An 11,141-nucleotide genomic window follows, 5' to 3' on the forward strand; every position below is an offset into this window, starting at 1 on the left:
AACTGGTGATTTTCTCTTGTTCCAGCAATTGTATGTCCATCTTTGAACCTTTCCTCTTGAAATACCCGTAGTTCGTCAATTTTTTCTTTTGGAACCCAAAAAAATTTGATTCCATGCAGTTGCTCGTTGCAAAAGTTGAATAAATCAATCGGGGTCAGTATTTGGTTTTCAGTTGGGCGTTGAAGACTGGCACGAGCTGCCAACCTCTTTGCTGTCCCTCCAATCCCATCACAGGGCGACTTTCCATGACTGGTACCAAAAAAATTCCATTCAGCGCTGATATTGAAATCAGCATTGTGGTGGCACAAGTTGAGAACATTTTTGAAATTTTTGTACTGGGCTGCAGATCCATCGCTGAAGTTGTGGATATGACGAATCTCATAGATGAGAGTCTTGAGATACTCCACAATTACTGTTAAGAAAGTGTGGACTGCAACTGTGTCATGTCGTGAGCAATCACTGATTATGCACAAGCTGATGTTCTGAGCAGCTTCACCATTTAACTCCTTGAAGTAAATTACAAATGGGTGTACTGTAGCTTGACTATTTTCCCAGTGGAAACCTTGAATGGCATCTTGAACAATAAATTAGTAATTTTCAGCAAAGTCCATAAGGATCACAAGCTCTCCAGGTCTCAGATTTTCCTTCAACGATCTCAGATAGCAACTTTGATGCTTGGCGATGTAGTGATGGCTACAAAGTTTAGAAATTTTCAAAGCCAATTCTTCAATGAAATCTTTTATTGACTATAAAAGATTTCATTGAAGAATTGGCTTTGAAAATTTGGTTGGTATCAAGCGTGTCTCGATCAGTGTGAATGACAAACACATTGACTAGAAATTATTTTAAAACTTCAGGACCCGGGCATTTATCACAACGGCCAAGCATACAGTCCTTGGATTCAATTCCACAGACCATTTTGCATATGAGCTCTTTGTAGTCCTCATTGATTGGGCATCCTGCAAGCATTAGTTTGACATTTTGGTGAATGGTACACACACAAATGGAATGTGTTCCAGCAGATCCAATGGTTACGCACCACTTTGGCCGAAGCTCACAAAACTTGGAAAATCCAATTTCAGGCCCATTCCGATCCCGATAGGCAACAAACATTTCCCTCATATTGCTCAGTAATAGTCGCTTTTGCATCTGCTTTTTTTCTTCTGCTATTCGCACTGATACATAGTCTTTTTTACCAGGGCACATTCGACTGAATTCATCATCCTCAAAAAATGCCTGCACCTTTTTCTTCACTTCCTCAGAAACTTTCTTGCCACACTTGATTCTAGGTAAGGCTAAGATCCCTGGGCAGCACGGTGGCACAGTGGTTAGCACAGCAGCCTTGCAGCGCTGGAGTCCATCTGGATCTGATTCAGAGGAAACTGGATCAGCTGATTTTTTCCTGTTAGCAAATTCTTTTCGACATGATGCACACATCTTCTGGCCAGGCTTCACATCATTCTTTGTAAATTCGTTCAACTGGTCAGCTGCTAACAAATTGACAAAAAAACAAAATATCATATAAACATATAAAGCCGATAACAATGAGGTCATCATAAACGATCATATCTGAGTAAATATATGAAGGCAGTGGATATACAGCAAATCGCTCCGCTCAGTGTCAAATGAGGTGATAGTGAGTTGTTGTGAGGACCGTTGATATATTTACTCAGATATGATCGTTTATGATGACCTCATTGTTATCGGCTTTATATGTTTATATGATATTTTGTTTTTTTGTCATTTGTATATACTTTCGTTGTTTTGTACTGGTTGTACTCTTTATTTTGTTTATTTTGTTATGACTTTGTAGTGACTGATGAAAGTCCTTATGGACTGAAACGTTTCAAGTGCTACAAATAAATCAAATCTTTCGCCGCTTAAGTTGAGTGCTACACTTCTTTCTATTTGTATTGAAGGTCTGGGAACCTAGTCTAAGCACCACAGTATAGCTGTGCACAGGGTGTTTTCTCTCACGAATACTTTTGGCCATGACTCTACATAGCCACAGTGGTTGGATCTGAACCCTAAGGGTACCGTCACACACTGCCATTTCGATCGCTACGACGGTACGATTCGTGACGTTCCAGCGATATCGTTACGATATCGCTGTGTCTGACACACAGCAGCGATCAGGGATCCTGCTGTGAATCGTACGTCGTAGCAGATCGTTTAGAACTTTCTTTCGTCGCTGGATCTCCCGCTGTCATCGCTAGATCGGTGTGTGTGACACCGATCTAGCGATGCGTTCGCTTGTAACCAGGGTAAACATCGGGTTACTAAGCGCAGGGCCGCGCTTAGTAACCCGATGTTTACCCTGGTTACCAGCGTAAAAAAAAACAAACAGCCCACGTAGTATATTGCCCAGTCACACAGCATATTGCCCAGTCACGTAGTATATTGCCCAGCCACGTAGTATATTGCCCAGTCACGTAGTATATTGCCCAGTCACGTAGTATATTGCCCAGTCACGTAGTATATTGCCCAGCAACATAGTATACAGCACAGAGCCACGTAGTATATTGCCCAGCAACGTAGTATACAGCACAGAGCCACGTAGTATATTGCCCAGCCACGTAGTATATTGCCCAGTCACGTAGTATATTGCCCAGTCACGAAGTATATTGCCCAGCAACGTAGTATACAGCACAGAGCCACGTAGTATATTGCCCAGTCACGTAGTATATTGCCCACACAGTATATAACACTGCCTATGTAGTATACAGCACAGAGCCACGCAGTATATAACACAGCCCACGTAGTATACAGCAGTGTGGGCACCATATCCCTGTTAAAAAATAAGTAAAATAAAAAATAGTTATATACTCACCCGCTGGGATCGAATCCAGCGAGGCTCTGGCGCAGGCGATGAGCGCGCGGCTGCCGCCATCTTCCGTTCCCAGCAATGCATTGCGAAATTACCCAGAAGACTTAGCAGTCTCGCGAGACTGCTAAGTCTTCTGGGTAATTTTGCAATGCATTGCTGGGAACGTAAGATGGGGGCAGGCACGAGCGGCTCGGCGGACTACGGAGGGTGAGTATAGCAGGTTTTTTGTTTTTTATCATTTTTAACAATACATTTTTTTTACTATTGATGCCGCATAGGCAGCATCAATAGTAAAAAGTTGGGGACACACAGGGTTAATAGCGGTGGTAACCTAGTGCGTTACCCGTGGCATAACGCGGTCCGTTACCGCCGGCATTAACCCTGTGTGAGTGGTAACAGGAGGGGAGTATGCGGGCACTGGGCACTGACTGCGGGGAGTAAGGAGCGGCCATTTTCTTCCAGACTGTGCTCGTCGCTGATTGGTCGTGGCTGTTTTGCCGCGACCAATCAGCGACTTGGATTTCCATGACAGACAGAGGTCGCGACCAATGAATATCCGTGACAGACTGAAGGACAGACCGAAAGACGGAAGTGACCCTTAGACAATTTAAATAGTAGATTTTCTGATTCTACACTCCCTTTCACTTCTCCGCCCCTAGCTTTGGTCTTCACGACCAACTCCAGTTTAAGTCTGACATGTGTCACCTTAGGGTATGTGCACACGTTGCGGATTCTCTGCGGATCCACAGCATTTTTTGAGGTGCAGAAACGCTGCAGATCTGCAATTGATTTACAGTACAATGTAAATCAATGAGAAAAAAAAACGCTGTGCAGATGGTGCGGAAAATTCCATGCGGATTAAAAGAAGTAGCATGTCACTTCTTTTTTGCAGATCTGCAGCGTTTTTGTACCCATTCTATTATAGAAATCCACAGGGGTAAAAAGCGCTGAAATTCTGCAAAAAATCCACAGCAAAACCGCACCAAAAACGCTGCGGATCCGCACAAAAAACACGACAAATCCGCAGCTGAGTTTTCTGCCAAGACATGCAGAATCCGCACCAGAAATTCCTAAGGCTAATCCGCAACGTGTGCACATAGCCTTATTGTAATAACTTAAAGGAGTTGTCCTGTTAAAACTGATAAAAGCTGCAGTTAGCCCAGACCAATGGGCATGGCCTCAGTCCATACACTTGTATGGAGCTGAGGCCGCGCCCAGACCAGTCACGTCAGTGGCCATGACCGACTAGAGGGCATAGCCTCGCTCCATAGAAATGTATGGAGAGCGAGGCCGCGCCCACTGGCCGAGGGTATGTATAACTTGTATATACTCACCGTCCCCTGGTCTGAAACCGGGGAATCCCTGCATCGCACAGTGCATGCACTGGGGGGATTCATATGTCTGCAGTCACATGGAGCGACTGCAGACTTTATCGGACAACGCCTTTAAGAATGCTTCTACACATCTTAGTAATTCCCGGATTGTTTTTTACATGACATTGTACTTGTTTGTGGTAAATTTAAGTCAATAATATGAAGTTTTCTGAAATTGTAGAAAAATTACTGTTTTTCAGACTTTATAATAATAATAATAATCTTTATTTTTATATAGCGCTAACATATTCCGCAGCGCTTTACAGTTTTACACACATTATCACTGTCCCCGATGGGGCTCACAATCTAGAATCCCTATCAGTATGTCTTTGTAATGTGGGAGGAAACCGGAGTGCCCAGAGGAAACCCACGCAAACACGGAGAGAACATACAAACTCTTTGCAGATGTTGTCCTGGGTGGGATTAGAACCCAGGACCCCAGCGCTGCAAGGCTGCAGTGCTAACCACTGCGCCACCGTGCTGCCCGACTTTGAAGTATTATGTAATTTGCAGACTGCCAAATTACTAGCGAAAGGATCGTATTGTGATGCTCGGACTGGCCGGCGGCTCTACTATCCAAAATTTTTCATTTTGATCAGGATAAAAATCTCTACAATTGGATATGCACATGTGGTCATAAACTATTGTTTGGGCACACAGCCGGGCTATGAAGGGATGGAGCATTTACTTTTGGTGCACAAATTTGGCTGAATAGATTGCAGATGCCACGTCACATTTGCAAAGCCATCGTTTTTTTTAAACTACATCGCTCAAGCAACTCATCTAGGGTTGTTTTCGGCAAAACAGGTGATTCACAGAATGGGCTGTGAAATCAATGGATGTTCACATTTAACTTTGCGATCTCCTCACCTTTCTAATGAGTATATTTGAAAGTTGCAACAAAAAAAAATATATATACAAATGATAGAAGGGTAAAGCCACAGACTGTAATGGTCAGACATAGTACAGCCATACTTGTTTTTTATCTATCTTTATTAAAGGTACCGTATATATTTTTGAAGGGGAATAGAATAGTGTGGTATGCGGCACCTTTTTTTTTTAGGTTTGCTGCTTTTAAACCATATAAACACTTTAATAAAAATGTATTTTCTGTTATTGACGTTGCTGTTCATTGCACAGTATCAATAAGTTGTTTTGCATTTTTTTATACAGCATTTATATACCGTAGTTGTTTTATGTTTTACTACTTCTGCAGAACAATAAATTCACAATAAAAGTTTTTCCTGTTTCTATATTCTAGGAATATTATATATATATATATATATATATATATATATATATATATATATATCTCTCTCTCAGAGACTGTCACTTTCAAACAGAAAAAACAGGTGCACGCTAAGAGCCACTTCCATATGTAATTAACAAATTAAAGCTGTACACTGTAACGCTATAGTATACAAACATGAAATGTATGAAATTTGCATTGCCTTACTGCTTTACAAAAAAAAGGTTAAAATGAAGTGCATAAATTGGCAAATTTATGTACCCAACAGCCATCGAGAACGTGACATTCTTTGCTGGGAATCTAACCTAATATGAATTCTCTCCTGACTGATAGCCTACAACTATATGGGTAAGTAGGATCAAGCTGTGTTTAAAACCACCATAGGCTGTTTGTGAAGTGCTCAGTCAGAGAGTCTATATATCAAAGACTGACCCGTCACTTCAGTAAAACAGGTGCAAGCAAAGAGAATCACTTCCACATGTAACAAATTAAAGCTGCACCCTGTAACTCTGTAGTATACAAATATGGAATATATGAAATTGGAATTGCATTGCTGCTTTAGAAAAAGAAAAGTTAAATTTTACAATTCATTTGTGCTGACCTGACATTACAATTGATCACTGCATTAAGCTTTGTGCCATATACATTTACTGATTGTGGTTCTGGCACTGCATTCATGTACTGACGGTGGTTCTGATCATGTGCACATGTAGCAATCCACAATGTGCCCCATGGCTATATTAACCCCTTTCTGACATTAGACGTTCTATCCCGTCGAGGTGGGGTGGTCCCGTATGACCACCGACGGGATAGTACGTCATATGCGATTGGCCGCACTCATGGGGGAGTGTGGCCGATCACGGCCTGGTGTCAGCTATCACAGCTGACATCCGGCACTATGTGCCAGAAGCAGTCACGGACCGCTCCTGGCACATTAACCCCTGGAACACTGCGATCAAACATGATCGCAGCATTCTGGCGTCATAGGGAAGCATCGCGCAGAGAGGGGGCTCCCTGTGTGCTTCCCTGAGACCCTCAGAGCAACGCGATGTGATCGCGTTGCTCCGAGGGTCTCCTACCTCCTTCTCCCTGCAGGCCCCGGATCCAAAATGGCCGTGGAGCTGCTTCCGGGTCCTGCAGAGAGGTGGCTTACAAGTGCCTGCTCAGAGCAGGCGCTGGTAAGCCTGCAGTACTGCCTGTCAGATCGATGATCTGACACAGTGCTGTACAAAGTGTCAGATCAGTGATCTGACACTATAGCGTGATGCCCCCCCCGAGGCAATGTAAAAAAGTTAAAAAATATATATATTTACATGTGTAAAAAAAAAATAAAAAAAATATTCCTAAATAAAGAAAAAAAAATATTGTTCCAATAAATACATTTCTTTATCTAAATAAAAACAAATAAAATAAAAGTACACATATTTAGTATCGCTGTGTCCGTAACGACCCGACCTATAAAACTGTCCCACTAGTTAACCACTTCAGTGAACACCGTCACAAAAAAACGAGGCAAAAAACATCATATCGTCGAACAAAAAGTGGAATAACACGCAATTAAAAAAAAGGATATAAATATACATGGTACCGCTGAAACATCTTCTCCCGCAAAAAACGAGTTGCCATACAGCATCATCAGCAAAAAAATAAGGAGTTATAGTCCTCAGAATAAAGCGATGCAAAAATAATTATTTTTTATATAAAATAGTTTTTATCGTATAAAAGAGCCAAACCATAAAAAAATGATATAAATGAGGTATTGCTTTATCAATTTTACCAAACGTGGAACGGAATAATGCCCCCCCCCCCCCCCCCAAAAAAAAAAAGAAATTCATGAATAGCTGGTTTTTGCAATAAACAGCGTCTTTTAGTGTGCCAATCATAACAATCCGCTAAAAAACCTGCTATAAAAATAGTAAATCAAACCCTCCTTCATCACCCCCTTATTTAGGGAAAAATAATGAAATTTAAAAAATGTATTTATTTCAATTTTCCCATTAGGGTTGGGACTAGGGTTAGGGCTAGGGCTACAGTTAGGGATAGGACTAAAGTTAGGGTTGGGGCTAAAGTTAGGGTTAGGGTTTGGATTACATTTATGGTTGGGATTAGGGTTGGGATTAGGGTTAGGGGTGTATCAGGGTTAGGGGTGTGGTTAGGGTTACCGTTGGGATTAGGGTTAGGGGTGTGTTTGGATTAGGGTTTCACTTAGAATTGGGGGGTTTCCACTGTTTAGGCACATCAGGGGCTCTCCAAACGCGACATGGCGTCTGATCTCAATTCCAGCCAATTCTGCGTTGAAAAAGTAAAACAGTGCTCCTTCCCTTCCGAGCTCTCCGTGCGCCCAAACAGGGGTTTACCCCAACATATGGGGTATCAGTGTACTCAGGACACATTGGACAACAACTTTTGGGGTCCAATTTCTCCTGTTACCCGTGGGAAAATACAAAACTGGGGGCTAAAATACAATTTTTGTGAAAAAAAAGATTTATTTTCACGGCCCTGCGTTATTAACTGTAGTGAAACATTTGGGGATCAAAGTTCTTACAACACATCTAGATAAGTTCCTTGGGGGTCTAGTTTCCAATATGGGGTCACTTGTGGGGGGTTTCAATGTTTAGGCACATCAGGGGCTCTGCAAATACAACGTGATGCCTGCAGACCAATCCATCTAAGTCTGCATTCCAAATGGTGCTCCTTCCCTTCCAAGCTCTGCCATGCACCCAAACGGTGGTCCCCCCCCCCCACATATGGAATATCAGCGCACTCAGGACAAATTGGACAACACCTTTTGGGGGCCAATTTCTCCTGTTACCCTTGGGAAAATACAAACCTGGGGGCCAAAAAACAATTTTCGTGGAAAAAATATATTTTTTATTTTCATGGCTCTGCCTTATTAACTTTAGTGAAACACTTGGGGGTTCAAAGTTCTCACCACACATCTAGATAAGTTCCTTAGGGGGTCTACTTTCCAAAATGGTGTCACGTGTGGGGGGTTTCAATGTTTAGGCACATCCCTTCCGAGCTCTGCTGTTCGCCCAAATAGTGGTTTACCCCCACATATGGGGTATCAGCGTACGCAGGACAAATTGCGCAACTTTTGGGTCCAATTTCTTCTGCTACCCTTAGGAAAATAAAAAATTGGGGGCGAAAAGATTATTTTTTTTACAAAAATATGATTTTTTTATTTTTACTTCTCTGCATTATAAACTTCTGTGAAGCACTTGGTGGGTCAAAGTGCTCACCACACATCTAGATAAGTTCCTTAGGGGGTCAGCTTTTCAAAATGGTGTCAGTTGTGGGGGGTTTCAGTGTTTAGGCACATCAGGGGCTCTTCAAACGCGACATGGCGTCCCATCTCAATTCCAGTCAATTTTGCATTGAAAAGTCAAATGGCGCTCCTTCCCTTCCGAGCTCTGCTGTGCGCCCAAACAGTGGTTTACCCCCATATATTGGGTATCAGCGTACTCAGGACAAATTGCACAACAACTTTTGGGGTCCAATTTCTCTTGCTACCCTTGGAAAATAAAACAAATTGGAGCTGAAGTAAATTTTTTGTGAAAAAAATTAAATGTACCTATTTTTTAAAACATTCCAAAAATTCCTGTGAAACACCTGAAGGGTTAATAATCTTCTTGAATGTGGTTTTGAGCACCTTGAGGGGTGCAGTTTTTAGAATGGTGTCACACTTGGGTATTTTCTATCATATAGACCCCTCAAAGTGACTTCAAATGTGATGTAGTCCCTAAAAAAAATGGTGTTGTAAAAATTAGAAATTGCTGGTCAACTTTTAACCCTTATAACTCCCTAACAAAAAAAATTTTGGTTCCAAAATTGTGGTGATGTAAAGTAGACATGTGGGAAATATTACTGATTAAGTATTTTGTGTGACATATCTCTGTGATTTAAGGGCATAAAAATTCAAAGTTGGAAAATTGTGAAATTTTTAAAATTTTCGTCAAATTTCCATTTTTTCACAAATAAACGCAGGTAATATCAAAGAAATGTTACCACTATCATGAAGTACAATATGTCATGAGAAAACATTGTCAGAATCATCAGGATCCGTTGAAGCGTTCCAGAGTTTTAACCTCATAAAGGGACAGTGGTCAGAATTGTAAAAATTGGCTCGGTCATTAACGTGCAAACTACCCGTAGGGGTAAAGGGGTTAAAAATTCTCAAAACTTAAGAGATTAGAGAGACAGTTATTACACAGTACACAGCACAGGCACATTTATAAGATTATCTCAGCACAGGGACATTTTAATTAAACACATCCAATAGTGAAAATTATCATTAGAAGATTAATTAAAATGGTCATGGTTTCTAAGACAACACCTTTAAAAATATATTTTGGCCAAAACTAAGCAGCTCCAAGTCATCCATGAAAGACATGCCCATGGCATCATTTAAGCAGGTTAGGTTTTCCTGACATTCGCCAAACTCAGCATCAGCCAACAGACTGCCAGATAGAGAGGCATGATTTGTTGCTCCACAGAACAAGTTTCCACTTCTCCAGACCCCAGTGGAGGTGCGCTTTACATGTCATCCAGCCCCCTGGTATTGGGCTTGGTGATCTAAAGCTTCCATGTTGTTGCTTGGTCATGGATTTCCATGCCAGGGTGCTCACAGTGCACAATTTTTTGTGCTGGTCTCAATGCTAACAACGCCAGATTTGCACCATTTCTGCATTGACACATAGCGACTCTGCTCTGTAACTCTGTGTGGTCTGTAACTTTATAACAGAGTTGCTTTTAGTTCTCAACTGCTTCCACTTTTCAACAATATCATTTATAGTTGATTATGGAATATTTAGGAGTGAAGAAATTTCATTAACTTACGGTCACAACGGTGGTATTAGATTACAGGATATGCTTGCAGTCAGTGAGCTCTGTAGGCCGCATTCAGACAACTGTGAAATACGGTCTGTGTATGGCCACGGGTCTCCCAACCTAAATTCAAAAGTCTCACAAGCCTATATGAAGATGTTCAGTTCGGGTCAGGAAACAGACCAGTCCATACACCAAGATCGATTCACGTACAGTTTATGGGCTTCTGAATTCAGCTTTAATCGTATGTGCACATGACATCTTTTTTCAGGTAAGTCCATTCTAGCAAATGTGCCTGAAAAAGTGCTAACCCAATGGTCAAAGGAAGAATATGTGCATTTCAATGTAAAAATTATTTGCTATGCGTATGCTCAGTCATTTCAGCTTCTTTTAACCCCTCAGGCATTCAAAGATAGAAAGCAGTTAACAAAATATAACTGATCCATTCTTTAACCCCTTTACGACCTATAGGTAGCCTCCTCCTCTTTGCTGCGGGCTTCGACGTTGAGCCCGCACCTATTCCGGCACATGACAGGGACACATGACAGCTGGTCAGTACGGCTATTTGCCACGAGCAACATATTAAATGTTGCTGTCAATATCTGACAGCAGCATTTAACACACGCAAACCGGATGCATGTCATTAGCTATACCTATCAGCGCCACTGTCACATGATTACAGGGCGCCAATGGGTTGGCATTACAACCAGTGGCTGGCGCTCATAGCAGATGAGCATTTTTGCTACACAAATAGTACTCACTTGGTCGGGCTGCTTGCACACAGCTTAAGGCTGCTGCAGACCCACGAGGAGATGAAACCATAAAAGGAAAAGCAAAGGGGCAGTTCTGCACTGTCATGAAAGAA

The sequence above is a fragment of the Ranitomeya imitator genome, chromosome 3, assembly GCF_032444005.1.
Source record: "Ranitomeya imitator isolate aRanImi1 chromosome 3, aRanImi1.pri, whole genome shotgun sequence".
Classification (NCBI taxonomy): domain Eukaryota; kingdom Metazoa; phylum Chordata; class Amphibia; order Anura; family Dendrobatidae; genus Ranitomeya; species Ranitomeya imitator.